This window comes from Somniosus microcephalus, chromosome 32 (assembly GCF_052327205.1).
Source record: "Somniosus microcephalus isolate GS21.2 chromosome 32, FLI_Smic_1.0, whole genome shotgun sequence".
NCBI lineage: Eukaryota > Metazoa > Chordata > Chondrichthyes > Squaliformes > Somniosidae > Somniosus > Somniosus microcephalus.
In genome coordinates, this window is record NC_141018.1 from 870,935 (window position 1) to 898,892 (window position 27,958).

Genomic DNA, 27,958 nt, shown 5'->3' on the forward strand with positions numbered 1-27,958 from the left:
CCCGTATCATCCAGCCACAAATGGATTGGCTGAGAGGTTCGTACAAACCTTTAAAAAAGCAGTAAAGGCCATGTGCGATGACGACATTCCACTGCAGCATAAGGTGGACATTTTCCTGTTAGCCTACAGAAATGCGACACATGTAGTCACCAACCAGGCCCCGGCCGTGATGTTCTTTAACCGAAGGTTGAGATCTCGTCTGGATTTGCTCAGACCAAATGTACGAAGAGATGTTGAGAATAAGCAATTCCAGCACATCAATGAGAAGCCGACAAGGAGCTTCAATGTAGGGCAACCAGTCTTGGCCCGCGACTACCGAACAGAGAAATGGCAACCAAGAACGATATGCACACGGCAGGGGCCACTAATGTTCACAGTGGATGTTGGGGAGAACATTGTGAGACGCCATGCTGACCAGATCCTAGAGTCACAGGAACGAGTCAACCCCATGTCTCGCCCATACGTACCTGGTGATGAACCCGACGTACAGGTAGCATCTACCCCAGAAACAGTAGCATCGGAAGCGGATGAACCAACCGACGACAGGAAGCCAGAATTGCCTCCGCACCAAGAGCAAGACACTCGGGAAAGGCGCTATCCAGAAAGGATCAGGAAGCCTCCCCAAAGACTGAATTTATAAATAGACTATTTTCAGCTGATGTTGCATGTTAAAAGTGTTAATTGTTAAATAAGTGTTATGGTACTGTTAATCTAAAACGGGAGAAATTGTAATGTGTTAGATCCATGATTCTGAGAGTATGATGTTTTCAATAACCACACGGATGCTGTAACTTAGCAATCAACAGGTATTTACTGGAGTAGGGTAGTCTCAAGACTGGGGTACAGAGGCATGCTCAAGGCTTATATACAGGTGTGGTCACTGCCGGTACTACAGTATACAGGAGCTGTAAAAGTAGTTCTCTCTTAAAGGTACATACACTACAATTCCTCCCCTTTTAGATTAGCAGTACCCATAATATTCAAATAACAATTAACACTTTAACATGTACATTAAACAACAATAGTCCATTTATAGATTCAGTCTTTGGGGCGGCTTCCTGATCCTTTCGGGATAGCACCTTTCCTGAGGTTCTTGTTCTTGGTGCGGAGGCGATTCTGGCCCCTTTTCGTCGGTTAGTTCATCGGTTTCCACCGCTACTGGTTCAGAGGTAGATGCTACCGGTATGTCGGGTTCATCCCCAGGTATGCGAGACATGGGGTTGACTCGTACCTGTGACGCTACGATCTGATCGACGTGGCGTCTCACAATGTTCTCCCCGACATCCACTGTGTACATTAATGGCCCCTGCCTTGTACATATTGTTCCGGGTTGCCATTTCTCTGTTCGGTAGTCACGGGCGAAGACTGGTTGTCCTACGTTGAAGCTCCTTGTCAGCTTCTCGTTGATGTGCTGGAATTGTTTATCCTCAATATTTCTTCGCACATTTGGTCTAAGCAAGTCCAGACGAGATCTCAACCTTCGGTTAAAGAACATCATGGCCGGGGTCTGGTTGGTAACTGCATGTGTCGCGTTTCGGTAGGCTAATAAGAAATTGTCCACCTTATGCTGTAGTGGAATTTCATCATCGCACATGGCCTTTATCGCCTTCTTAAAGGTTTGTACGAATCTCTCAGCCAATCCATTTGTGGCTGGATGATACGGGGCAGATGTGTAATACCTTACCCCATTCCTTCTCATAAATTTTCGAAACTCTTCGGACACAAACTGGGGTCCATTATCAGAGCAAATCTGCTCTGGCAAGCCGTTCCTGGCAAATATGGTCCGTAGGACTGCAATCGTTTTCTCTGTAGTGGTTGAGGATATTTTTATCACCTCAGGCCATTTTGAATGAGCATCCACTGCTATTAAGTACATGGAGTCCATGAATGGAACAGCGAAATCAATATGCACCCGTTGCCATGGAGAGGAGGGCCACTCCCATGGGTGTAGAGGGGCATGTGGTGGTGCATTTTAGATCTTCTGGCATCCTGAGCAGCTCTTGGTTAGGTCTTCGATTTGTTGATCGATTCCCAGCCACCACACATAAGCCCTAGCAAGGCTTTTCATTTTCACTCCCCCCACATGACCTTCATGAAACTCAATTAGCACTCTCTCCCTTAACTTGGGTGGAATCACCACTCTGGATCCACACATCACTGTCCCCTGGCATACTGACAGCTGTTCTCTTCTGGATGAGAATGCTGGCAACAGTGAGTCGCCATGTGTTGGCCATCCCCTCACCGTCAAATCATATACCCGAGACAGCGTCGGATCATTGCGGGTCTCCTTCTCTATATCCGCATTCGTTACTGGCAATCGTTCAATTATTGACGAATAAAATATTCCGATAGGGTCCACTGCTGGTGCTTCCTCCACAGTAGGCAGTGGCAGGCGTGATAGCCCATCAGCGTTTCCATGCTGTTTCGTGCCTTTATATTCTATTTCATATTGATTCGCCCCTAGAAACAGGGACCATCTTTGTAACCGTTGTGCAGTCATCACTGGAACGCCCTTCTTAGGATTAAAGATGGAGACAAGTGGTTGGTGGTCAGTCAGCAAGGTGAACTTCTGCCCATGCAGATAGTGGTTGAATTTTTTTACTCCCCATACTAGGCTGAGGGCCTCCCTGTCAATCTGGGCATAGTTGCGCTTGGCTGAGGTTAGTGACCAAGACGCAAAGGCTACTGGCCTCTCCAACCCGTCTGGGAATTTGTGCGACAGCACCGCTCCAATACCATAGGGTGATGCATCACATGCCAAACGAATTGGTAGTGCTGGGTTGAAATGGGCCAACACCTCTTTTGATGTAATCAATTCTTTGCACTTCTGGAAAGCTCGTCTATGTTCGTCATTCCACTTCCATGGTACCCCTGTTTGCAGTAGGGTGTTCAGTGGGTGTAATACCGTGGACAAATTTGGTAAGAACTTATGGTAGTAGTTTACCAGCCTGAGGAACGACCTCAGTTGTGACACATTTTCTGGTGCTGGAGTTTTGACTGCCTCAATCTTTTCAGGGGACTTATGTAACCCCTCTTCATCGATGACGTGGCCACAATACGAGATCTGCTTCTGGAAAAAATCGCACTTGTGGCGATTAGCTCATAGCCCATGTTCCTTTAATCTGGTGAGCACCTTCTCCAAGTTGGCGAGGTGATCACTGTCATTTTCGCCCGTGACCAGGATGTCGTCCAAATAACACTGGGTCCCTGGAATCCCTTACAGGATCCATCGCCCTTTGCCAAATAGCCGGACCCGATGCTACCCCGAACACCAGCCGGTTGTATTGGTAGAGACCTTTATGAGTGTTGATCGTGAGGTATTGTTTCGAGGTTTCTTCTACCTCCATGTGCAAGTACGCCTGGCCTAGATCAATTTTGGTGAAGCGTTTACCTCCAGATAGTGAGGCGAAAATATCCTCAATTTGTGGAAGCGGATATTGTACCGTGTGAAGGATTGGGTTCACTGTCACCTTAAAATCCCCACAGATGCGGACCTTCTTTGGTTCCCCAGGCGTATTACTCAACGACCTCTTCATTACAGGAACGTTGGGTGTAGCCCACTCGCTCCAGTCTACTTTGGACAGTACTCCTGAACGTTCCAACCCTTCCAGCTCTGCTTCGACGGCTGGTCTGATCGCATAAGGCACTGGTCTGGCTTAAGAAACTTTGGGCTTGCATTTTCCTCTATTTTAATCGTTGCTGTTATGCATTTTAGTGTTCCGAGTCCCTCCTGGAACACTTCTTTCGCGTCAGTTCGCATTTTTTGACAGTCGTCCAGGTGTGACGTCGTCATCCTTTTTGGCCTCAACCTTCAGTGCCTGTATGGAATGCCAATCTAATTGTATCTTCCGGATCCATTCACGTCCTAGCAGTGGTGGTCCTCCATCTGGCAATACATATATGTCCATTTAAGGTATTTCCTGGCCTTTGTATATCACTTTCACCCTTATTTTTCCTTTGGGGTAGACTTTTTGCCCCGTGTACGTCTTCAAGACAATCTCTGTAGCTTTCAAGGGTATATGTGAAAATAGCCGCTTGTAGTCCCTTTGGTTTATGACTGTTAGGGCTGATCCTGTGTCCAATTCCATTTTTACTTGGACTCCGTCTATCTTGAGTGTAACCCAAATAGTCTGGTGATCCTCCATTTTGGTTACCTTATGTAGTTTCAGGCAACCCAGCTCCTTGCTTCCGGAACCTGTGTCACTTTTCTGTTCGTCTGAACTACTGTCCATCACCTTGTGTACCTTTTTGTACTTCTCCTGTGGAGATTTCTTACTGTTGGTTTTCTTCCCAGACCTGCAGACTCTTGCTATTTGTCCTGCTTTTCCACACTGTCTGCACACTTGGTCCTTGAACCAACAATCCTTCTGGTCGTGTGTTGTTCTGCCGCAGCGATAAAACTTCCCTGTTCCATAGGACATTTCATTGGTACCATATTCTTGCGGTCTCCGTTGTATCTCTGCAGCACCCCTTGCGGCTGCTTCGTGTGATACTGCCATACTGAAAGCCTTGTCCAGCGTAAGATCCTTTTCTGATAGGAGCCGTTTCTGGGTTCCTTCACTTTGCAGCCCACACACAATCTTGTCCCTTAATGTATCTGCTAGTCCCACTCCAAACTGGCAGTGTTTCGATAGCTTGCGCAGTTCCGTTAAGTACTCAGCATTGCTTTCGTCTTTGTGTTGGTTCCTTTTATGGAACTTAAATCGTTCTGCTATCAGCAACGGTGTGGGGTTTAAGTGATCCTGCAGGATTTCTACTATGCTTTAGAAATTCTCGTTCACAGGCTTCTCTGGGGTTATTAGGTTTCGCAGTAACCCATAAGTTTTTGCACCCATGAAATTTAACAAAACCAGTGCTTTCCTAGCATCTGGCACTTCATTCGCCCTGCAGTACACCTCAATACGTTCCACATATGTCGCCCAATCTTCGACTTCATTGTCGAACGTAGAGATACTGCCACACTTCGGCATCCCTGGGTGTGATTTAACTGCCAAAAATGGCGTCACCCGCACTTTCCTTCCTTCCCGCGCTCGCCCTTCTTCTCTGCTGCGGCTTCTAAAAATGGCTTCTCCCGTGCTCTTCCTTCTTCTCCGTGGCTCAATGGCGTCTCCCGCACTCTCCCTTCTTCTCCCCGCGGACACTGTTAAGCCCTTGAGCCCTGGCTGTGCTCTGCGCATTTTTTTTCTGTGCGCCTTTCCCATTTCCGCCGCTCGGTCCTGAACCCGGCTGCTGCTTTACCCTCTCTCTCTCCATTTTGTTTTTCCTCGACGCCACTCGGTTTTCAACCCCCGGCTGTGCCCTGTGCGCTTCACCCTCTGTCTTACCCCGTCGACGCTGCTCGGCTTTTTCTCCGCCGTCGGTCAGCTCCAGCCGCCGCTGTCCGGGAAGGGTCTGCGCTGTACCTATCGTCAGTCTGTTGCTGATCGTCGTGGCTGGGGAACCAAGCCCGGCTCTCCACAGCCTCCCCTGTGATGTTCACTCTCTACTGGACAACTGGGCGGTTGCTCGTGGTCGACGCCCGTGCTTCTGGCCTCGACTTTTTTTCACCGCCATCCTGGAGCGAATCCTCGAAGGGAAATGCAGAGTTGCAGGTAGATTCGAATCGACACTCGTCGCCAGTGTTAGATCCGTGATTCTGAGAGTATGATGTTTTTCAATAACCGCACGGATGCTGTAACTTAACAATCAACAGGTATTTATTGGAGTAGGGTAGTCTCAAGACTGGGGTACAGAGGCATGCTCAAGGCTTACTACATAATGTATGTACCTTTAAGGGGAGAACTACTTTTTACAGCTCCTGTATACTGTAGTGCCAGCAGTGACCACACCTGTATATAAACCCTGAGTAGTGATCTATAGAGTTAGTTCTAGAATAACCCTCATTCAGTACACACCTGTTGATCATTCCCTGCAGTCTCTTGTCTAATTATTGAAGGACACAACATCAAGATACACGGATCTAACAACATGGACATCATCTCTGTGCTGTAAATACTCTGTAAGTTGTGTTAACCCTGTATAGGACCCCGGGCAGGTCGCAATTAGAGAATTAGAGCACTGTGGCACAGTGGTTAGCACTGTTGCCTCACAGCACCAGAGACCCGGGTTCGAATCCGGCCTCGGGCGACTGTCTGTGTGGAGTTTGCACATTCTCCCCATGTTTGCGTGGGTTTTCTCCGGGTGCTCCGGTTTCCTCCCACAGTCCAAAGATGTGCGGGTTAGGATGATTGGCTATGATAAAAATTGACCCTTAGTGTTAGGGGGATTAAATACGTGGGGTTACGGGGATAGGGTGGGATATGTGTTTGTGTAGGGGTTACGGGGATCGGGTGGGATATGTGTCGGTGCAGGCTCGATGGGCCAAAATGGCCTCTATCTGCACTGTGGGGTTTCTGTGATTCTGTGAATTGTGCATAGTTATGATCTCCATACTATAAACAGGATGTTGAAGCATTGGAGAAAGGGCAATCAATATTTACAACAACAACTTGTATTTATATAGTGCCATTAATGTAGTAAAACCTCCCAAAGCGCTTCACAGGAGCGATTATCAAACAAAATTTGACACCGAGCCACATAAGGAGATATTAGGAAAGATGAGCAAAGACTTGGTCAAAGAGGTAAATTTAGGGAGTGACATTAATCTTGTCATTGATGGGAAATGACTTATGAAGTAATACTGGGCGGTCTGCTGGTGGCGCTGTCCAGGGAGAGTATAAATACGCCGGCACGGGCCCAGCTTGCTCAGGACATTCTTTAACAGGAACTAGTGAAGGACAACTAGATCTCCATTTTGAAAAACACTTGATTAAAGCCTTGTTTAAAACTCAGACCATGTAGTTTTCTTACATCAGGGAGCATGTACTGGCCGCGCTAGACGTGCTCCTATCTAGCTATCCAGCAAGTTAAACACTCATTCAAAAATAATTCTTCTGAAGCGGTTGCTGTTTTGAAGCTTTTACTTGAACAAATTTGTGAAACTGTAAACAAAGACAAAGTATGTTTTGTACATAAACTGAGTACTATACATTCGATATTACATAAGATTTAAACATATTTACAACAGTAGAATGGACTAATTGTATAACTAACTAACATTTGAACTAACTTCTGTAACTATTAAATATTAACCTTTTATAAACATAGTATTATCAAAATATTACGCTGACAACATTGCTATTATGCTAAGGAACAAAGATACTCACAGATATTGTGCTTGGCCTAACATATGAAATCAGATTACATTGGATTGTAAATGGAACCTCTCATGGCAGATTCTCCATTACTCAAGTCAGGTTCTTCCTGGCAAAACTGCTTCCTGGGGTCAACAGGAAGAAAGGTAGGAAGGTCAAATGACCTCTCACAGGAAGAAAGGAACAAAGGTCAAATGACCTCACACAGGAAGAAAGGAACAAAGGTCAAATGACCTCACACAGGAAGAAAGATCAGAAGACCTTTCCAGCATACAAACTGTTAACACAATAACCACCACCAGAGGGTGCTATTGCATGTAAAAATGTCACTTAATGTCCATCGGTCCAGGACACTCCCCGTCTGGGGTCATTAACGACTCCACATAGTCCGAACTATACTTGTCACTGGAGTCCTCTGGCAACAAAAGAAGAACCACCTCGGAGACAGTCCATCAGTTTCGATGATAGGATGCAGCTTCCGTAGACTGCTGTGAGGGGGTAGGTTGCGTTCTGCTACGTACAGTTCCAACCTGGGTATGGTGAGGTCTGGCTGGGGCGCCAGCTTGCCTCTATCAAAGACGAAGCCGATTTTGCTTTGTCCTTCTTGAGTGGTGACCCTCAGATAAGCCACACTTGCAATGGCCTTAGTGGATGCGTCTGCAAAGACACAAAGCTCTTTGAATTGGGCATTTAAGGGAGAGAAAGACGAATAGCAGTGAGGTATTCGGATCTCCTGTAAGTCATGGAGTGAGTCTCTCCATCTCTCCCACTCTGCTTCCATCTCTTCAGGGAGAGGTGAATCCCACTCTTCAGCGCGTGTGGAGAGTTCCCTGAGGAGCAGCCTGCCTTGTATGGTGACAGGGGCTAAGAAGCCGAGAGGGTCATATAGGCTGTTGACTGTAGAGAGCACTCCTCTACGTGTGAAGGGTTTCTTGGTGTCTAGGACTTGGAACGTGAACATGTCTGTTGCTATGTTCCACGACACCCCTAGGTTACGCTGTAGGAGGAGGTCATCAGTGAAGAGGTCTAGGTCCTTGACGTCCTTAGCACAATCTTCAGGGGGGAATGCCTCCATCACTGCTGGTCTGTTAGAGGCTATCTTATGCAGCCTGAGGTTGGATAGCGCAAGTAGTTCCTGGGCTCGTCCGAGGGTACTAATGGCCTCTGCTTCGGTTGGGAATGACTTCAGTGCGTCGTCGACGTAGAACTCTCGTTCGATGAACCCTCTCACATCACTGCCAAAGTCGTCGTCTTCTTCCTTGGCAGCCCTCCTTAGTCTGTATATGGCGACAGCAGGGGATGGGCTATTCCCAAAGACATGGACACGCATTCTGTAGTCCACAATGTCTCTATTAGGGTCATTGTCCCGATACCACAGGAAGCGGAGGATGTCTCTGTGGTCTTCTCTCACCATGAAGCAATGAAACGTGTGCTGGATATCGGCAGTCATGGCGACGGGCTCTTTCCTGAATCTCATGAGCACTCCCAAGAGGCTGTTGTTAAGATCAGGCTCTGTGAGGAGTACGTCGTTGAGAGAGACGCCCTGATATGGTGCACTGGAGTCAAACACCACACGGATCTGTTCCAGCTTTTTGGGGTGATAGACTCCGAAGGAAGGGAGGTACCAACACTCTTGGCCTTCCTGGTGTGGAGGAGCTATCTCTGCATGATCGTTGACAAGCATTTTCTTGACAAATTCTAGGAAGTGTGCTTTCATCTCTGGCTTCTTCTCTAGTGTGCGACGGAGTGAGTTAAGACGACTATAGGCATACTCCCTGTTGTTCGGCAGCCGTCATCTGGGGTTCCGGAAGGGTAAGGGTGCAACCCAGCTGTTAGAGCTGTCACGAGAGACCTCATTGTCCATAATCTGGAGGAACCTCATGTCGTCGATCGATGGAGCAAGTTTGTGGTCGTTGGCGGTGCGACAGAAGACTGACTGACCCGGGTTCTCTCCAGTGAGCATCATCTGTGTGCTGTTTGCGGAGATCAGCGCTGGTGTTTTCTGAGACTGAGCCGTATGACTGAACTTCTCTGTCACTCGGATCTGACTACTGCATGGGGTAAGGTAGCTTGGACGACCATTCTCCAAGATGGAAGTCTTGAGTGTGTTCACCTGAGATGGCTTGTGAGCGCCCTTGAGGCACACATCTCCAACAACGACCCAGCCGAGGTCTAGCCTTTGGGCGAAAGGGGCGTCATGTGGACCGTTGATCTGCTCCCTTATCTTATGTACTCTAAGGATGTCTCTTCCCAACAACAGAAGTATGCTTGCATCTGGGTCAAGAGGAGGGATCTCGTCTGCAATGCGTCTCAGATGACGGTGATGACGAGCTGCATTCGGAGTGGGAATCTCAGAACGGTTGTCGGGGACTTGATTACATTCGATGAGTGTAGGAAGGGGGAGACTAATCTTCCCGTCGACTGACTCAACAACGTAACCGCAGGCCCTCCTGCCGGCTGTCTCTGAAAGTCCAGCACACGTCTTCAGCGTGTAAGGCGATGGACTTCCTTTGACCTTGAAGATGTTGAAGAACTCGGATCTTGCTAGAGAACGATTACTTTGTTCATCTAGTATGGCATACATCTTTTCAGATTCCTGGCGACATCCTGCAGGGTACACATTAACGAGGCATATCTTGGAGCACGCTCTTGCGCTCACTCCTTCTCCGCACACCTCAGTGCACCTTGATGTAATCTCCGTACCAGCAGCTCCCTCTCTCTCCCCGCCGTGCTTTGATGCGGGAGGAGGCGTCTCTGACTTCCAAGGAGCTGGGCCTGGGTGTAGTGCCGAAACGTGCCGATCACTTTCACATTCAGTGCATTTTGCATCTTGTAGTGTATGTACCCGTCTACCTTTAAGAGAACTATTGTATGTAACCGTTCACCTTTAAGAGAACTATTTTAGGTGTGGCACTACTTTGTTTGGCTTCTGTATACTGTAATACCGACGGTGACCACACCAGTATATAAGTGTTGTGTCAGGATTTATTGGGCAGATTCGCCCTGACCTTCGAATAGTAAAGTCCTGTTTTAAGTTACTCTTGGAGTCTGTGTATTAATTAACTAAACAACCCACAGACTTTACAGTGGCGACGAGTCCGATCGTACCCTGCGGCAACAATACTTCCGAAGCAGTTAACGAGCGTCGAGAAGAGGCAACCGCCCTCGTCATTCTGCTGGGAGAAAACTCGAGTCTGCAGAGCTGGAAAGGAGGAAGAATTCAGAGACAAAGACTTCCATCAGCAACAGGCACTGACTGTCCCTTCTGCCACGGTGAGGAATGAGCCGATCAGCACGAGAAGCAAGCCGGCCACGGTGACTGTGAGTAAGGGAAAAGTAAAAAGAATAACCGGAGGATAAGGGCGGTGCACTCGACCACGGTCGAGGGGGAAAGGAGCCGGACAGAAGTCGGGTCCAGAGGCGCTGAGACTGGGGCAGCGTGGAGCAAGGAAGCCGCGGTACAGACAGGCTGGGGACGCAACGGCGTCGTGAGACAGCTAGACCGCGACCGACGAAAAAGGCCGGGCAGCGACCGAAGCCACGAAGCGCTGCGACCGGGAACGTAGGCACGGGAAGAGATAAACTCAGCCACAGCCGGGGAGGGAAGCACCGGACTGCGAGAGGGCTGGGAGGCGCAATTGGGAGCCGAGCGAGCGGGAGAGGCAGAGCCGACCAAGGGAGACTGAGCGAGAGCCAGTCCAGCGGCTGAAACTGTTCTCCGTCAACGGGGTGTACCCAGCGCCGGTAGAGCCGAGCGAGCGGGAGAGAGACAGAGCCCGAGCAAGGGAGACTGAGCGAGAGCGAGTCCAGCGGCTGAAACTGTTCTCCGTCAACGGGGTGTACCCAGCGCCGGTAGAGCCGAGCGAGCGGGAGAGAGGCAGAGCCCGAGCAAGGGGAACTGAGCGAGAGCCAGCCCAGCGGCTGAAACTGTTCGCCATCAACGGGGTGTACCCAGCGCCGGTTGCCCTGCCGAGAAAAGGGAAAGCACTGAAGCCGACGCGCAGGCTGTGAACCTGAAAGCCAGCGGCCGTCGCCCGTGGGGAAAGTGTACCCCTCCCGCCAGGGAAGAAACGCGGGAAGCCGCCATTAGGCGGGGAAGAAGACAGAAGCGGGAAACCGCCATTGAAGTGGGCGGGGAGAGAAGATAAGCGCGGGAAACCGCCATTTTCGCGGGAACCGCCATTCTGAAAAAAAAAAAATTTTAAAGAAATAATTCGTGGTGTTTATCAGGAAGAGAGGAAGATGCCTAAGCGTGGTAACATCAACGATTTTAATTCCGAGGTAGAAGACTGGGCTATGTATGTGGAACGCATTGAGATCTATTGTGAGGCCAATAAAATAGAAGAAGATGACAAAGCTATAACTTTGCTAAACTCGATGGGCGCGAAGACATACGGGCTCTTGAAGCATCTACTATCACCAGCTAAACCGGCGGATCAGACTTTCGATGATATTGTGGCTGTTCTGAAGGATCACTTGAACCCCACACCGTTGATGTTGGCGGAACGATTCAAATTCTATGCGAGAACGCAACGGAAAGACGAAAGCAACGCAGAATACTTGGTCGAACTGCGTAGACTAGCAAAATACTGCCAGTTTGGAGGGAATCTGACAGAGGCATTGCGAGACAAGTTTGTGTGCGGATTGGCAAAGGAAGGAACGCAAAAGCGACTACTCGAAGAGAACGACCTTACACTTGACAGGGCTGTCCTTGTTGCAGCATCGCACGAAGCCGCAGCGAAGGGAACTGCGGAAATGCAGCTAAAGACAGCGGCATTCAGTGTGGATCAAATTACCTCGACAACAACAAAATGTTATCGTTGTGGGAAGACAACACACGACCAGAACCAATGCTGGTTTAAGAACCAGGAATGTAGGAAATGTGGCAAACTGGGTCACATAGCTAAGGTATGCCGGTCAGGGAAGAAGACCAACAACCAAAGGACCAACAACCAAAGGAAGCCATTACAGGAAAAGTACAACAAGGTACACAAGGTGGCTGAGAAGAGTTCAGACGAACAGAATTCGGACTCAGACCCAAACGGCCAGGAGCTGGGTAGTCTGAGAATTCACAATGTGAGTAAGGAAGCTGACCTACAAACTATCTGGGTCATGCTAAAAATAGCTGGAGTCCAAGTGAAAATGGAGTTGGACACTGGATCAGCTCTATCAGTCATAAATCGAAGGGATTACCACCAGCTATTCTCACATATACCCTTAAGAGATACCAAGTTCGTATTGCAGACATACACGGGGCATAAAGTATACCCCATGGGAAAGATAAGAGTCAAGGTGAGAGATAGGGTAAAGAACACCCAAGAATGAACTTATACGTACTACCTGAGGGAGGACCACGACTTCTAGGACGGGAGTGGAGCAAGAAAATAGACATGGAATGGCACTATCTAAAAGCCATAACGAGTGAGGACTCGGTGCAGACAATCAGCTCAGATCCTGAATCGGATGACGATAAGACCAACCCAAATGTGAAAGACAAGGCTAAAATGGACTTGCCGACTAAGGTTGGAAAAACGAAGGCATGCAGAAAGGCTTATGCTCCAGAGAAGAACAAAGTTTCAGAACAGATCTCCACCGAACAACGACAACATAGTTTGACAGAGAATCTGAGTCTGTTCAGTTTAAGGACATATCCATGACGGAAGAACACCGAGCTCGGACTCAACTTTATTTCAAATTACGACAACAATTAGAACAATTGAGTTACCGTCTCGTACAAGAGATGAAAACAATGAAAAAGTTCTATGACACCGAATGGGAGAATCTGGAAAGACAACAGAAGCAGCTAGCTCAAGCAGAGAGTGACCATAGAGCCATCGTGACCAATCACCGATCACATCTCCCTTATGATGTTCAGGAGTTAGAATATTTGCAGAAAGAAGCAAATGAAGAGGAATCTTCAGGAAGCCAGGATTTTATTCCAGTTCTTCTCTACGACTCCTTACAAGCAGAGTTTGAGAAGTTGAAGGAACAGTATGAACAGGCCCAGGCTACAATCCTGGAGGGGGTTAACTCGGCAACCTCCGAAAAGCTAGTTTCAGTGGAAGCTTATGAGCAACTAAAGGTTGAACATGAGCAAGAAGTCCAAAGGCTGCAGGAAATTCCTGATGAGCTCAAGGCCAAGACAGATTCATCGGTAGAAGTTCCATCCATAGATGAGAAATTAGAGGTGAAAGACATGGCAGAACATGAAAGTCAAGATGTCCAAGAACTCATAAAAATATTGAAGGAAACCCAAGACAAATATGAGGCGGCAATGACCGAGGTTCAACAACTTGAAGAACAGATTCAACTGGGAATTCTTTCAGTGAAAGAAAAGGCAACTGTAAGAAACACAGAGACTGTAAGAATGGCCCCTGAACATGAGCTAGAGAGCATCAAGGCGCAACTTCTCCGAGCGCTTAAAGCCAAAGTACAAGAGGAAAAAAAGGTGAAAGCATTGGAGGAAAAGGTGGATGAAATGGAGAAGACTCTGATCCACAGGGTCCCCGTGGAAGAGTTAACGGTCAGCCAACTCCTTCATATGCTGAGAGACAAGAGTCTGCAATGGGAACCATTTGAACACGAGCTTCAATCTTCAAAGGGAAGGGGTTCGGAGCTCTCAAAAGTTTGGGGAATAGTTGAGGTTGCAACACAGATTTTACGGGGCTGCCGAAAGTACGCTGAATCACGTCAATGTGAACTACAGAATGTTGAAACAGCTGCTCCAGTAGAAGGATTGAATAGCCCGATCAATCAATCCCCGATGGAAGGGGAAGTATTGGAATCACAAATGAGGTCATTAGTGAAGGATTGGCAGGAAACCCAGGAAGAGCGGGATGAATATGAACGCATGAAGAAGTCTCTTCAGGAAAGATGTCTAGGGAGGTCATTAGTGAAGGATTGGCAGGGAACCCAGGAAGAGCGGGATGAATATGAACGCATGAAGAAGTCTCTTCAGGAAAGATGTCTAGGGAGGGAACAACAGTCGGCTAACGTCCAGTTGGGTAAGGAAGAAGTAGCAGGCCCTCTCGCTAGGCTAGCTCAGGACGACACCGAATATTACCATGACCTGTTGAGTGACACGGAATATTACGATGACTTGGTCTGCCCAGCTTGTGATGAAAACTCCCAAAGTGCAGAAATCAGGATGAAGCACTTAAAGTCTAAGGAACATAGGGAGATGGTGGCGCTACAGCTGGCAGCGGATAAGGGAGCCCCGAGAGTCTCCAAGAAGCAGAAAAGAAAAAGACAAAGCAGAAGACGATAACCATCTAAATCATTATCACTTCTATCAGATCATGCACGTGGGCCCTACGAAGGGGGCCAAATCAGTTGGAAAGTAGGAAAAATTGCCAAGGCAGTCCAGCTGTTTGTAAAAGTCAGCACTGCTGGTTCAGCAGGACGGAAGTTCAAGCTGTTAAGCCAAGGGAAAGACTATTGGATGAGTCACGCTAGAAATGTGAACCGGCTACACCACAGAGATGTTGTTCGGACCGAGTCAAGACCAGAGACTGAATCTGTGAACTGTTCCCGCAGAGACTGAATCTGTGAACTGTTTCCCGCAGAGACTATATCTGTGAATTGTTTTACATGAAGTTGATTATATGTTATGTTTAATGGGGAATAAGTATGTTGTAAGCTAAAAAGGGAGGATTGTAGTGTATGTACCCGTCTACTTTTAAGAGAACTATTTTAGGTGTGGCACTACTTTGTTTGGCTTCTGTATACTGTAATACCGACGGTGACAACACCAGTATATAAGTGTTGTGTCAGGATTTATTGGGCAGATTTGCCCTGACCTTCGAATAGTAAAGTCCTGTTTTAAGTTACTCTTGGAGTCTGTGTATTAATTAACTAAACAACCCACAGACTTTACACATCTACCTTGCAGTTCTTGGTGAGATGGCTCGTGGACGAGCAGCACCTGAAACATATAGAGTTCTCTTTAAGATATTGTTTCCAATCTTCCAGGGACATCTCCCTGAAGCCTCTGCACTTCTTTAAAGGATGGGGCTTGTTGTGGATAGGGCATTGTTTGCTCATATCCTCAGGTTTCTTCTGAATCTTTGTGTGCTCAGTTGAGGACACTTGCATTTTGTGGACAGATATTGGTGTCTTTCCATGTCTGTTGAACTTGTCTCTTCTGGCAAGTGCTGGGTGGGAGGAGAAGAAGTTGAAGCTGGGGTCGTTCCTGGCTTTGGCTTCTTTACAGATGAATTTAACGAACGCCGAGAATGGTGGGAATGCCACATTGTGCTTTAGCTTGAACTTTGATCCAAACGTTATCCACTTCTCCTGCAGGTTAAATGGAAGCTTCTCAATGATGGGACTTACCCCTCTGGCAGTGTCTAAGTACGATAGACCGGGTAGGTAGCCGTCCTGCTTTGCGGCGTCGAGTTCCGACAGCAGATCTCCAAGGTCGCGGAACTTCTGGGGTTCCTTACTCGTCAACCTCGGAAAGTTCTCCAACCTGTCAAAGAGAGCCCTTTCAATGGCTTCGGGCGAGCCGTAGCTTTCTTCCAGCCTCAGCCAAGCCTTCTTCAACCCCTCTGGCAGCTGCCCCAAATTGGCCGCTTTTATCCTGCAGGCCTGTCCGGCGGACTCTGGGCCGAGCCATTTGATAAGGAGGCCGAGCTCTTCTCCTGCCGACAGGTCTAAGCCCGATATGGCATCGTGGAAGCAGGACTTCCAAGCCCGATAATTCTCTGGCCTGTCATCAAACTTGATTAACCCCGAAGTCACCAGCTGGGTGCGTGCAAGGTATTTGGCGAGGTCGTAGGTGCTGGGACCTGGGCCAGGGTTGCCTTGGCTGGGGGCTCTGTTGGGGGTCTCAAGGAACCGAGAGGGGATTTGCCTCTGACTTTCTCTATTCGGCGTCCTATTCCTTTGCACCGTGTCTTCCGTTCTCCTGGCGGAGACTCTGCGGCTTGAGGCACGCCGTCTGCTTTGACCTTTGTTGGCAACTTGTGGCATGTTATACGGAGTGCTTGCGTCTGTAGAGATGTGCGGGCCTCCATCCCTTTCTCCTGTAAACTGTATGTCGGCATGGTCGCTCACGTAATCTATGGTGCGCTGTCGTGGACTCTGCCACGGAACGGGAATTAAAGGTTTGTAAGCTGTCTCGGGATCAGCTCCCTCCAAAATTGCCTCGAATACTTGTGTCTCGGCTAATGCAGCATCTATCTCTTTTTGTTGCTGCAGAGCCTCTAATGTGGCTTGGAGACGGGCCTGTTCAGCCTGGCGTTCCACTTGGTGATGGGCCTGTTCCGCTTGGAATTCAGCTTGGAGCCGGGCCTGTTCTGCTTGGGATTCAGCTTGGAGCCGGGCCTGTTCTGGTTGGAGCCGGGCCTGTTCTGCTTGGGGTTCAGCTTGGAGATGGGCCTGTCTTACTTTTATTTCTATTTCACTGTCCATATGCGCAGCTCTGGCTTGAGCTGCTACTAGTTTAGCCCGTGCTTTGGCGAGGGCTATGCTTACTCTAGAACCACCCGATGACCGTGAACCAACTTGCGATCTGTAGTAACCGGTGTTTATACACCGATTGTCACGTTCTACAGTTTCGTCTGCCTGTTTAAGGTCTTCGACTTGCTGCAAAGCATTTTTGTTATTATCTTCTGACATGTTGATGTGAGGTAGATGTGCTCTACGAGGTTAAGGCTTACTCTGGGTTCCTCCCGCTCCGCTCTTCACAGCTAGCCGTATTGCTATCTTTTCACTGATATCTTTTCACTGTACTGGCCGCGCTAGACGTGCTCTTATCTAGCTATCCAGCAAGTTAAACACTCATTCAAAAATAATTCTTCTAAAGCGGTTGCTGTTTTGAAGCTTTTACTTGAACAAATTTGTGAAACTGTAAACAAAGACAAAGTATGTTTTGTACATAAACTGAGTACTACACATTCGATATTACATAAGATATAAACATATTTACAACAGTAGAATGGACTAATTGTATAACTAACTAACATTTGAACTAACTTCTGTAACTATTAAATATTAACCTTTTATAAACATAGTATTATCAAAATATTACTCTGACAACATTGCTATTATGCTAAGGAACAAAGATACTCACAGATATTGCGCTTGGCCTAACATATGAAATCAGATTACATTGGATTGTAAATGGAACCTCTCATGGCAGATTCTCCATTACTCAAGTCAGGTTCTTCCTGGCAAAACTGCTTCCTGGGGTCAACAGGAAGAAAGGTAGGAAGGTCAAATGACCTCTCACAGGAAGAAAGGAACAAAGGTCAAATGACCTCACACAGGAAGAAAGGAACAAAGGTCAAATGACCTCACACAGGAAGAAAGATCAGATGACCTTTCCAGCATACAAACTGTTAACACAATAACCGCCACCAGAGGGTGCTATTGCATGTAAAAATGTCACATAATGTCCATCGGTCCAGAACAGAGCATCTTAATAGGAGGAGCGAGAGGTAAAGAGGCAGAGAGGTTAAGGGATGGAATTCCAGAGCTCAGGGCCCAGGCAGCTGAAGGCAAGGCCGCCAATGGTGGAGAGGTTAAACTCGGGGATGTGCAAGATGTCAGACTTGGAGGAGCGCAGAGATCTCGGGGGTCGTAGAGCTGCTGGAAGTTACAGAGATAGGGAGGCCATGTGGAGATTTGAAAACAAGGATGATCATTTTGAAATTGAGGCGTTGCCGGACCGGGAGCCAATGTAGGTCAGCGAGCACAGGGGTGATGGGTTATTGGGATTTGGTGTGAGCTAGCGTACAGGCAGCAGAGTTTTGGATGGGCTGAATTTCTGGAGGATGGGAGATGGGAAGTGTTGTGTATGTACCTTTAAGAGAATAACTGGTCTCAGACTGCAGTACCGGCAGTGACCACCCCTGTATAAAAGGCACTAGTAAGCCTCTGTGTTTTCAGTTTCCCGATTGACTTCAATCAGTAAAGACTTGTTTTGTTCAACTCCTGCTGTCCGTGTCTCAATCATTCACGGACGTAATACTGGCGTTGAGCAGATACGAACTTACCTACAGTCTGCACCACCTCCTGGGATCCATTCCTGCAGCGAAGTTGGCAGAGGTCGAGGCCAGAAGGAAGAAAGAAGCAGTAGAAACGGGCGTCGACCGTGGGCCCTGTGTTAGCGGAGTTGAAGATTGCTGGAGAAGCTGTCGAAAGCGGGGCCTGGTTCCTGTCGACGGTGCTTCAGCTAATTGGGCTGGTGGCAGGTAGTACACTGATCCTTCCTGGGCTACGGCGGTCGCAAACTCGAGCGGGTGGCTTGCAACGGGGCCGAGCAGCGTTGTCGGGAAGAGGAGAGAGAGAGGGTGGAGCCCACAGGGCGCGGCCGGTGCTACGAAGCCGGGCTGCGTAGAGACCCGAGAAGAGGGAGGCAAGAGTCCCACAGGGTTGTTCCACGACGGGAAAATAATAAAAAAAAGAAATATTAAATGCGCAGGAAACCGCGAGGAGCTGCAGGTTGCAACGGAAACCGTGGAAAGCAGCGATAACAACAGCGGGGAAGAAGGCAAAGCGCAGGAGGCGCCATCTTAATCAGCGGGGAAGAAGGCAAAGCACGGGAGGTGCCATTTTGTTAAATCGGGGAAGAAGGCAAAGCGCGGGAGGCGCCATTTTAGGTTTTCAAGATGCCGAAGACTGGCTGTATCACTGCCTTTGATAATACAATAGAGGACTGGACCACGTATGTGGAAAGAGTCGAGGTATATTGCGAGGCAAACAAAATAGCCGATGATAAAAAGGCATCGGTATTGCTAAACTTAATGGGCGCTAGAACGTACAGCCTATTGCGGGACCTGATTACTCCAGCCAAACCGAAGGCGAAGAGTTTTAACGAAATTGTTGCTGTCCTACAGGAACACCTAAACCCTGCACCGCTGTTGATAGCAGAAAGATTTAAATTCCACAGGAGAACTCAGCATAAAGATGAGAGCAATGCTGAGTACCTTACGGAACTACGCAAGCTATCAAAGCACTGCCAGTTCGGAGCAGGACTGGCAGATACCCTACGGGACAAATTTGTCTGTGGACTCCGGAGTGAAGGAACACAGAAGAAGTTACTCTCAGAGAAAGAGCTGAAGCTAGATAAGGCTTTCAGCGTGGCAGTATCGTACGAAGCAGCAGCCAAGGGAGCTGCGGAAATTCAACAAAAGCCACAGGAATACGGCACCCACGAAATGACACGGGGATTTGCAAAATGTTATCGCTGCGGCAGAACTAACCATGACCAGAAGGACTGCTGGTCCAAGGACAAAATATGCAGGCAATGCGGAAAGATGGGACACATTGCACGAGTTTGCAGGTCTGGGAAGAAGACCAGCGACAACAAAAAGGTTACTAAGGAACCGTACAAGAACGTACAAAAGATGACGGACAGTAGTTCCGAAGACCAGATGACCGATAGTGAATCCGGGAACAGGAGACTAAGCTGTGTTGTAGCTAATTTGGGCCTACGTGGACCAGGTGATATTCTAGGTCGACACGATCCCAACAGAAGCCTTTGGAGTCAAATAAAACTCTGACCACAAGTGAATGGCAAAGTAAAAGAATGCTTTATTGCAGAGCTCTGGGAGAAGCAGCTATACACCCGGTGTGCAATCGCCACACTTCTCATTTTACACACACAAAGCCCCTGCCTATATACAGGGGTCAAAACAAATTACCTCATATTACTAATCACCGCGATACCCCGTGACATCTATAATGGTTACCTATTTTAAGCAAGCGATGGACCCTAGGTCTAAAACCTTTTTCGGGACCTTTAACCGCAGACAGGAGAAGCAGAAGTCCAACCTATTTTCCGTCGCAAGGTGACCACAATCGTTCAATAACAAAACTGCAGCTGGCATTATCTCATCCCAGCCTACGTGCGAGTTCAGGGGGCCCCTTTGTCAACCAGTTTAATGTCAAGTATCCCGACAGTCTTTGCAAAAGTCCTTAATACTGAAATTCTCCTCAACAATCCCTCCTTTTGGTGCTGGACCACGATTTTCTTGGCCCAGCTGACCACCAATCCTCTTTCTTCACAGTGTTGTTCCTACAACCACTGCCTCTTCCCGGGGACGTCAGGCGGCTCGGATTCGTCCGTCTTGTCTTGTTCCATAAGCGATAGTTCGTCTGCCTGAATCGCACTGACTGGCATTGTCGCTGTCATCGCCATTTTGCAGCAAACTCGCACTATAGTTAGCAAACAGCATATTGCAACACATATCGCAACGATGATAGCCAATGCATGCGTTATCCAGGAACCCCATCCTGTTAGTCCTAGCCACTCCAACCATCCTTCTCCCGGATTGGTATGGACTCTCTTCACTTCATCCTTCATGTGGTTTACTAAGTTTGTGATATTTTCCGAACTATCAGGGATATAAGTACAGCACTCACTTCCTATCAAGACACAGGTTCCTCCTTGTGCTGCAAGGAGGTAATCTAAGGCCATTCGATTTTGGAGGGCTACTGTTCTAATGGCTACCATTTCAGTACTCATTTCTGTTAAAGCTTCCCCAGTAACATTGGCAACTACCTCTATTAACCTTGCCAACTTCCTTGTTTCATCCATTAAGTTCATTATTCCATAGGGAGGGTTTATTACACCAAAAAATCTTTGATAAGCTCCTAGCTCTCTTTTAATCCGGTATTTCTTAAATTCGTGGTGTTCCCCAATCTCATTCAAGAGGTGAATGTAGGGTACTACATAACCTAAGTAACACGAACCCGTCCAATTCCGGGGTAACCATGGATAGGCTCGGTGACCACATATAAAATATGTACCATTATAGGCTTTTAGACTATCTAGCCCAGGACTTGGGTTACTTGGATCCTGCTCTTGATTGAATGTGCTGGGTCCCGTTAGGATAACGGACTCCGTGTACCCCGGGTTACCGTAACAATGCATATTATCGCAACTAAACATATTACGGTCTTCATTTTCAATTTTAAGTAAGGACTGCCTGTCTGAAACTGGCTTATGGTTTCTCTGGCCCTCCCGATAACACTCTTGTAACAACGCGTTAAGATAAAAGCACACAAGCACAACCGATGCAATAAGCCACAAAATAAATGCCCACACAGGCAAACAGATCAAAGTATCAGGCATTAATCAGCTGATGTTGACCTGGAAAATAATACAAGGGTGTATTATTAGTAACTTCTATGCACACCCCTTCTGAGGTAGATTAAGGCTTAAAACTTAAAATGGGTGTTGGATGTCAGCAGGTCAGAACGATCCAAACACCATAACAGATCTCGCATAACCGCAGTCACCTTTCCAAGGCCGAGTACGAGTTCTGTAACCCCGAAGCGTAATCCTTATGCCTTAACCAAACAGTATCAATTCTCAATCTGCGTTGTACGCCCCTACAGATTGAGTCCTTAACACAATACCTTAACAACTTTAATCTTAATTTTATGCTGGTTACATTCATTTAGTCAGTCTTTTCTTTCGTGGTTTCACTCTCCCCGGTAGTCTCCGTCTCAGGAGGCTCCAGGGATGACTTTGGCTCATATATCTTTAGCTGTGTCCAATGTTTCCACACTCCCTTTCCCCGTATGTCTAGACAGGCGCAAGTATCTCCGCTAATAATAACTTCGTAAGGCCCATTCCATTTGGGAGCAAAGCCTGATTTGGTTGGTAATACCTTTAGCATTACCCTAGTTCCCGCTGTAGGGACTTCTGGTAACGGGAAGGGGAATTCCTTCTCGTCCTGCTCCCTCTGGCGGTACCTTACCTGCGTCCGCATTTCTTTTAGTTGTTTACTCATTTCTTGGACATATCGCCGTAGCTTGTCCTTTAAGGGGCCTACATCCACCCCTCCCGTAATTATGCCTTCTGGCAATTGCATTGCTCGTCCTGTCATAAGTTCATACGGGGCAAGGCCTGTGGTACGATTACAGGTGGCTCGTAATTTCATCAGAATGATAGGTAACACTTCCACCCATGTTTTTCCCGATTCCTGCATGGCCTTAGCCAGCGCATTTTTTAGTGTTCGGTTCATTCTTTCTACCATCCCCGAGCTCTGGGGATGGTAGGGTATATGAAACTTTTGCTTAATTCCCATTAACTGGCACATGTGTTTGACCACACCTCCTGTGAAGTGGGTCCCTTGATCCGAATCTATCTGGAGCGGCATTCCCCAACGTGGGATTACCTCCTCCGCCAAGATTCGAGCGACTGTAGTGGCCGTACAATTTCTGGTGGGAAAGGCCTCCACCCATCTTGTGAATTGATCAATGATTACCAAGCAATACGTCTTACCCTTTGACATGGGTAGGGGCCCCGTAAAATCAATTTGCAAGTGCTCCCATGGCCCTCGGGGCCTGGGTTGGTGTCCTAATCTAATTTTAACTGGTCTTCCTGGGTTATGCTGAGCGCACACGATGCATCGTTGACAATACTTAGCAATGTCCCGCCCCATACCCTTCCACCACCACTCCTTACCTAAAGTCTGTTGCATCGCCTCCTTTCCAGAGTGGCTTAATCCATGGTGTATTTCGAGTAGGGTATTCTGTATACACTCGGGGGCCATTACCTTATTTATTCGCCATACTCCGTCTGTTGTTGGTCTGGCTCCTTGTTCTTTCCATCTTTGCCTTTCACTAGGTAATATATCCTCGTGTAGCTCGGCAATACTAATTTCATTTCCTGGGCTATCTACACTGGCTACAGGTTCCTCGGGTTCCCATCCTAAGGCTAACTCCGCGGATTGTTTCGCTATCTGCTTTCCTTCCTTCCGTTCTAGGTTTGCTTCTTTCCGTTCCAAGATCAGGGCTGCCTGAGCTGCCCTGTCAGCTGCCTGGTTGCCCATATAACCCGTCCATTCTGGACTGTCTCTGGCTGGTTCTTTTTGGTGTGCTTTAATCTTTATTACTGCGACCTGTTTAGGCTTATTACTAGCTTCCAGGAGGGCTTCGATTCTTTCCTGATGTCTTATGGGGGTTCCTCCGGTAGTTACAAATCCCCGTCTGCCCCATGCAGTCATGTAGTCATGGACTACACCGAACGCATATCGGCTATCTGTATATATATTTACAATTTTATTCTCGGACTCTTCTAATGCTACTGTCAGAGCCACTAGTTCTGCTACTTGGGCTGACAAGCCTCCTTCAAGTCTCCCCGATCGTACAGTTCTCATCTGACTATTTACTACAGCCCAGCCCGTACGAGGCTGTCCGTCTATATATTTTCGGGACCCGTCCACGTACAGTGTCTCTTCAGCCCCTGGTAACGGAGTGTCTTTTATCTTGTCTCCCTCTAAGTCAGCATCTACATCTCCACAATCATGGGAAATACCCGACCCCAATACTCCTTCAGCCGGGTTTTCCCTTGCGTCTCTGACTATTGTTACTGCTTTACTGGGAGGGAGGAGAACAGCCTCCCATTTCGCTCGTCTCAAGTGTGAGACTGATCGCAATTTTCTGGTATTTAACATTTCTACCAAAGTATGCTTTGTGTGGAGAATAATATCTCCTGTCATTACAACGGGCTCGCTAATTTTTACGGCCCAAGCTGCACAATCTAGAGCGGCTATGCAGCGCGAGAGTCCCGATACTACTGGTCCTTCTGCAGTGGAATAGTATGCTACGGGTCTACGTTTATCTCCATGCTCCTGGGTGACTACGGCCGAATAAAATCCTTCCTCATTATCGCAGTGTATGTGGAAGGGTTTGTTCATATCTGGGAGTCCTAGTCCTGGGGCTGATATCAGATCTCGTTTAAGTTGGGTATAAGCTTGTTCCTGCTCAGGACCCCATTCGATGGGGTCCAGGGCAGGCTTACCCCCTCTTACCAATCGCTGTATGGGTTCCGCTGTTTTTGCGAACCCCGGGATGAAGTTTCGGCTGTAATTAAAAAGCCCCAGTACTTTCCTTACTCCTCTTACTGTTACCGGTCTAGGCATGGTTTGTATTGCCCCTTTTCTATCTGCGGGCATCTCCTTTACCCCTTGTGAGATAAGGTGTCCTAAATATAAGACCTGGGTTTTGCCTATTTGTGCCTTTTTGGGGCTGACCTTCAGTCCTGCCTCCCCTAAGGTCTTTAGGACTGCACCGAGTGCAGTCTTATGTCCCTCTTTTGTAGTGGACGCTATGAGTATATCATCCACATACTGGAGGGTGGTACTCCCAAGTGGGAGTTCCACTTTTTGGAGAATGTCACACATGACCTGGTGAAAGATCGCTGGACTGTTATGGAACCCTTGGGGAAGTCGGGTCCATGTATATTGCTTGTCGCCTACTGTGAAGGCAAACTTTTCTTGAGACCCCGGGTCTAATGGCAGAGCCCAGAACCCGTTAGCTATGTCTAGCACGGTAAAGATCTTATGCCCCGGGTCTAACCCATTTAATATCGTGGAGGGGCTAGCAACTATGGGGTGTAACTTTGGGGTTACCTTATTTAGGGCGGTGTAATCTATTGTAAGCCTGAAGCTCCCGTCAGGTTTTCCCACTGGCCAGGTCGGGGAGTTAGTGGTGCTGGTTGTTTCCCTTAGAATACCTCGCTCCACTAACCCTTTTACTATCTCTATTACTGCTTTACGGGCTTCTGGCTTTATGGGGTACTGACGATGGGGTTTATGCTCTGGTCCGGGCACTATGATAGGGTCCATGTTGACCCTACCAGTGTCCAGCTTGTTCGCCGCCCAGGTGCCCTCCACAGAGTTACAAATGTCTTCATATTCTGGTAGAGGTGGGTTGGACCACGTATTTATTGCTGCTACTCCTAACGTTGTCGTGTGGCCCGTTAAGCACCCCACATCTTGGGTCTTTCCACTTACATCTGGCCAGGTTAACTTACCCTTTCCACAATCTACAAGTACCTGGTACTCTCTTAACAGGTCATTACCCATTATAGTCCCTTCATTATTTTTACATACATAAAAGCTCATGGGGATATAACGCCCATTTATTTCTACTACTTGCGGGATGCTGCGGAAGGCTGTGACACCTTCACCGCCCACCCCAGTAATTACCGCACTTTTCTTTGTTACAGGGAGGGGGAGGTTGGTTATAGATATTGCTGCTCCTGTGTCCACTAACATCTCACATGGTCGGCCCCCTATTAGTGCAGACACATATATTCGCCCCCCCTTTTTTCTTCCTCCCTGTATGGGGGCCACCGAATATCATTCTTGTTGCCATTTGAGATAACTTTGCCATTTCTTAAAATCCTCATACTGAGCAGTTGGGACGGTCATCTCAGCATCCTTTAGGCTTCCTGTCTCCTTTAGCCTTTGATAACATGTGAGTGCCAAGTGCCCCTTTTTCCCACAATAACTACACTCCTTCAACGGTTTTGGTTGCTTACAGTCTCTAATAAAGTGTCCTACCTTACCACAATTGTGGCAAGCGCCTTTCGGTTTTGTCCCTGACCCGACATTGTCGGATTGGACTGCACTTACTCTCTCCTTCTTCACTTGCACCTCTTCCTTCTCCCTAGTCTGTAATCCGTCAACGCCACATACCCATTCAACTATCTCATCATATACTCTGGTAGTCAGTACTCCTAGTTTTAGGATTGCCTGATGGGGGGGGGACAGCCCATCTTTAAATGCCTGGATAAAGGCTGGGTCTGTTCTCACCGCGTTTGGCTGTCCAGAGGATTCTCCGTAGACGGCGAGCAATCGTTCCCCGTATTCTGAAGAGCCCTCTCCTTTCTTTTGTTTACACGCCGTTATTTTATTCCAATTTGTGGGGGCCTCTCCTAACACCCCTTGTACTGCTATTTTGTATAACTGGAAGGCGGGAGTCATTTCTTCCTTATTCATTTTTAGTGGGCATTGATTCACCCATCTTCCGTTGCGGTAGTCTGTGTTGGCATTGCCAGCGCCTTGGTTTTCAGGCACCAACCGCCATCTGTCCACGGGGCATGCTGCCTGCACTAATTGGTGTACGTCCCTAAGGTGGAGGGAATGACCCTGCCAAACTGAATCCAGCTCCGCCCAAAATTTAGTGTTAGAACTCCGGGTCTGTAGTTTTCCCAGACGGCTCATAATGGCTTCCTTTTCACCTGGGGTAAATGCTTTCCAATCTGCTCTTCCCCTATTAGCAACCACTAGGTCATTCAGTGGGTCTTGCCTTGTCACCGGTGCTACATTATAAACTGGGGGTGCGCTGGGGTTGGTATATGGGGGCAGAGCTTCTTCTCTCCCTGTCTCTCCCCAGGTTTGTCGGTTATATTCTCTCAGCCATTGTTGTTGTCCTTCATTAACTCCTTTGAGGACTTCTATTTGCTTTTTACATCCCTCACACTCTGTTCGGAGGTTATCTATCTGAAGTTGTTTTCCCTTAAGACTCACCGCTGCCTTTTCTGCCTGTTCTATCAATCCTGCCAATTGATGAACCAACAGTACTCCTGCTTTTTTAGTTCTTCCCTTTTTCTGTGTGTCCCACCATGACCGCTGTCGGTCCAAACCTTTGGATACGTCCCACCCGTCTTCCTGCATTCTTTCAATAAGGGTACATCTATCCGTCATAAAAGTATCGATGAGGGAGCCCGGTGGCCCCCGCTTCAGATCCTTACTCGACATTATGTCCCTTGGTCACTATCTTCGGCCCCCCGATTCTGAGAACACAAATACCTTTCTCTCGGGGTCCGTCACGTGTAGGTAAAGGTTGGTCCGGCTCAATTACCTCTCCTCTCTTCCAGTTCTCCTCCTAGGCTATACCTGGTTTCCCTGGAATCTCCAGTTCTCCTCCCAGGCTATACCTAGTTTCCCTGGAATTACAAGAAATAATGCAGTCTTACGGTTGTTAGTATCCTAGCACAATTTTACATATGCCATCTCACCTCTCTTTTGTTCTTTTAGATCACTCGAGCGTGTGTCCGCTTGATCAGGGCGGCCAGTCACTCGGTGACCCTGCTCGCAGCGCCAATTGTTGTAGCTAATTTGGGCCTACGTGGACCAGGTGATATTCTAGGTCGACACGATCCCAACAGAAGCCTTTGGAGTCAAATAAAACTCTGACCACAAGTGAATGGCAAAGTAAAAGAATGCTTTATTGCAGAGCTCTGGGAGAAGCAGCTATACACCCGGTGTGCAATCGCCACACTTCTCATTTTACACACACAAAGCCCCTGCCTATATACAGGGGTCAAAACAAATTACCTCATATTACTAATCACCGCGATACCCCGTGACATCTATAATGGTTACCTATTTTAAGCAAGCGATGGACCCTAGGTCTAAAACCTTTTTCGGGACCTTTAACCGCAGACAGGAGAAGCAAAAGTCCAACCTATTTTCCGTCGCAAGGTGACCACAATCGTTCAATAACAAAACTGCAGCTGGCATTATCTCATCCCAGCCTACGTGCGAGTTCAGGGGGCCCCTTTGTCAACCAGTTTAATGTCAAGTATCCCGACAGTCTTTGCAAAAGTCCTTAATACTGAAATTCTCCTCAACAGCTGTCTCAAACTTCACAATGTAATCGCAAAAGAGGATCACCGAACCATTTGGGTCACCCTCACGATAGCAGGGTCCCAAGTTAAAATGGAATTGGATACAGGATCAGTGCTAACCATCATGAATCGAAGAGACTACGAGTGGCTATTCTCACACATACCCTTGAGAGAGACATCCATCATCTTGACGACGTATACGGGGCAAAAAGTATACCCCAGAGGAAAAATAAGGGTGCCTGTCGAATACAACGGCAAGAAAATACGGAAATTGTATCTCTACATACTGCAAAATGGTGGACCACCGTTATTGGGACGTGAATGGATCAGGAAGATAAGCTTAGATTGGCACTCCATTCATGCAATGACGGTGGACGGTAAAAAA

The 27,958-nt window shown here is 47.8% G+C and overlaps 1 long non-coding RNA gene across 1 annotated transcript; it reads right to left on the minus strand.

Moving 5' to 3' along the window:
- Positions 1-19,709: 19,709 nt before the first annotated feature.
- LOC147097233 (uncharacterized) lies at positions 19,710-27,572 on the minus strand. Its single transcript, XR_015074347.1, has 2 exons — positions 26,962-27,572; positions 19,710-21,294 (listed from the first exon to the last, which is right to left on the minus strand). It is a non-coding gene; the product is annotated as an uncharacterized LOC147097233 (long non-coding RNA).
- Between the last annotated feature and the right edge of the window lie 386 nt (positions 27,573-27,958).